Raw genomic sequence first — 3,616 nt, 5'->3', positions numbered from 1 at the left:
AAGGTTATACGATACACTTAAAAAGACCTAAACTCATTTTCCTGTACATATCTTTGTAAAGTTGTAGAGATTTTAATCCAGTGGAGTTTGTCCGCTTAGTAAGGTTTGCTGAATTTAAAAAAAGTTAGGAGCCTCGCACGAGCTAGCTTTGCTTATTGGGCGAGCAATTGAAGATCACAGCTCGAACGCCGTGAGAATTCTATATTTAGAATCTTTTTTGTAGAGGTAAACAAACCGTTTGCCACAGATCTATTTGTGTTTGGTAATTATCGGTTTTAAACTTAAAAAAAAGATCTCTCTCGATAGCAACTCTCAAAACAGTTTTACGTGCCCTTTGCTCGTGCAAAAAGAAACATGTCTTGTGCGAACCCGAAAGCAAATCATTTTCAGCTTCCAAAGGGATAGTTTTGGAGAATCATATAAAAGCGTGCGTCTACTTCTGCATCAAAAGGTATCTTGTTGAACATATAACTCCTAAAAAGTTAGATGCGCCACCAAGGGGACCCATTGGCGTGTACACCTGCCATAGGCAAATTGGTAAGTACAATTAATACAAATTACAAAAGCTCGCTTTGCGGCCAGTAACTAGCCCTTTTTCAGATATATATTACTATTCCCTTGTTAAGAAGTTTGGCGAGTTGTGGGCTGTTGATATTTTTGCCCGTCATGTCTTCGGAGGCATACTCCTTCTCTAATTCTGCCAGAATATCGTCTTCCTCTTCATCGTCTTCCTCATTAATATCGCCATCATCCCCCGCTACTTTGTTCATGAGAGCCTGAATATCTTCAGTTTCTTTGCTCTCTAAAGCGCTCGAGGAGCTTGAGCTGTCCTTTGCGGGCTTTTTGGCGGGAGGATCGTGTTGCTGTTCTCGATCATCCCTCGGCCTTTTTGGGCTTTTTCCTTTGCCTTTGCCTTTCCCTTGAGAAGGGAGAACCTTGAATTTGTTGATTTTCTTCGACAAAGTAACTATTGCTGACGACAGGAGCTGTACATCAGTCTGCGACAGCGAAACTTTCGAGTCGCTTGCTTGTGCCTGGCACGCCATGGTACTGGTGTTCGATTCATCTTCTCCGGACAATTCGCCGTTTTCTTTGTCCGGGTGGAGTTCCAATAACTGCTCTTCGCTAACAGCTTTGGATGCATCTTTCCCTCCGTCCATAATAATCGTAGGGCGTATTTAAAGTCTGAAAAAAGCGAAAACTGCACTGCCAGAGAGAAACACGACGGTTTGCTCGGACAAAAAATCTCGCACTTAGCTCAGATATCACATGCTTGCTATCTCACGTGACCTCTGATTGTATGCAAATGCGAGGTAGAATTAAAACTGTAACGCAAGACAGCTTGCTTACCCTTTTTTTCGAAACTGCTCTCAGTAATCACAACTGGAAGTTGCCTTTCGTGAACAATTCTTTTTGAGTGCCATGCATTGAAGCGAACGCATAGACCACGTTTGTTGACTTCGATGACTTCAGGGTTTCCTTCATTATAACCCCTCAGCTGTCCAAAGTGCAAAAATGTTATTCCTTGAACTTTGCACATTCCGTTGGATCTTTAACAATTTCAAGTAAAGCGCATCCAGCTTAATTGGAAGAAACCATAAAACGTTCATAGCCCTGAGTGAATATAAAAAGACCGCAAAATATAAACACAAGCTTGTGAGTAGTCATGCATCGAAAATATTTTGAACATATGGAAATGAGGACTTAAATACTCCAACTTTAACAGTATGTACAATAATAGAAGCTACAAACCTCGGCCCAACGAAAAGTGGAGAGCCATTGTACGTGTTGCTTTGTTTTTTCGCTGTGCTCGACTCTAAATATTAAAATCGCCACGCTTGCCACTTGATACTTGTTCAACTAAACATTTCATGTGATCCGCCGAGTATTACGCCCTATAATGCTGCACAAGCCCAAATTCTTCAAAAAACTGCTCCAGAAGTTAATAGCCGCTCTAAATATGCCCAACGTCCTGTTTTCACAAATTTAAAATTTCACAATCGTCCACCACTTTGAAAACAGGATTTCCCAGTCGTCTTCTATTCCTCCCCCTTCCCATTAACCCCTGCTGCCCCACCTCACGCTTCCCTTCGGCGCACGCTATATGAAAACGTCTGGGGACAAGTCAGATTCAGACATGTCTGACAATGTTGCGTGACAGCAAATATGCAAATTAGTTAGATCGTCACTGAGATATGGCAGTAGGCAGTAGGGAAGGGGTGGGGGACGGGAAAGGAATTTCTTTGTTGTAAGGGCCAAATGAAGTAAGGCTAAAACAACTGGGGGGAAGCAAATTGAGAACATCAAAAAGGAGTAGATTTAGTAAGCAAAACAATAACTTTGCACTTGCATCACACTTTCTGGTACATTTCTTTGCCGTCACTGTACACGGTCTACTACGTGAAGTTGCCTAACTTGTTCACGTTTGGAGGAGGACGTAAAAAGACGACGACAAAGTTTCCTTTTTCTTTTTCTAGTGAACTTGGAATCGGGCAGTAAGAATCCGTCCGCACGAGAATTCACCTAAAATAAAATCACAAAGAGCGAGCTGGAATTATCGCGATGAAGTTTAAAAGAACGCGAATTCTCTTTACAGATAATGTTTTCGAATTCGCTACCATCAGCGTCTTATCTTTAACTCCCTACTTATTTCCGATTCACGAAGAAGGAATGCCTTTGTTGCTGTTGTATAAAAAACAAATGTGAAAACAAAGGAACAAAGAGAACCTTCGGGCAACAAAATCCAGTGGAGTCACCCATTTCTCAATAACACACTTAAATCGACGTGAAGTTGTAATGTTTAGCAATTACGCCAGCAATTTTACTGATTTTGTTGGTGACAGCATCAATATGGAATTTTCATGAATAATAACACCAAGATATTTAAGAGTGAGTCCATCAGAGAACCAGACAGGCGAAATACATGCCATCTTTCTGATTTGGATGCAACCCTTGGGAGTTACACCCCCCTCCGGTCTTTGCCCTCAAAACCCCAAAATTCCCCGTACAATACAACTACTCCAACCAAGGCAACCCCGGAAATTTTTCGCAAATTGACCAATAGCGTTCAAGGGATGAAACAATAGATTTCTCACAAAGTACGGGTAAGCAGCACAAGAAAATTGAAACCAACATTTATTCCTTTCATGTCGTAAAAGGCAACAGCACATTTTTCCAAGAACTTCGATCAAATCAATATGAATTCGCCATGCAGTTATAATGGTAAACAGTTATGCATAATGATTCACATGCTGTTTGCGTTCGGAAGACCTCACCTGTAATGCTCGATGAGGAACGGCATTTCCCAATCTCACGAGGTATCAACTGCAATCTTATTGTCGAAAATTTTCTTCAAGAGTATCAAGTCCTTATCCCAAAAAAACCTGTCAACATAACGGCCTTCGTTTTGCCGCCTCAGTCGCATCACCGCAAAAAAGCTATTGATTGAGCGTTCCTTGGCAAGCTTGAAAGACTGAAGCTTTTCTGATAACACTGGAAATATCAGCACCAAAAGTGAAATGTAACACACAAATTTACACCATTGCTAGAGAGTGAGTGAGAAGGACGTCAATGATCCAACTCCACAAGATGAAAGGCCAACATTTTATTTTAAACT

The sequence above is a fragment of the Pavona decussata genome, unplaced genomic scaffold, assembly GCF_977016875.1.
Source record: "Pavona decussata unplaced genomic scaffold, jaPavDecu1.1 SCAFFOLD_51, whole genome shotgun sequence".
NCBI lineage: Eukaryota > Metazoa > Cnidaria > Anthozoa > Scleractinia > Agariciidae > Pavona > Pavona decussata.
This window is presented reverse-complemented; position numbering follows the sequence as displayed.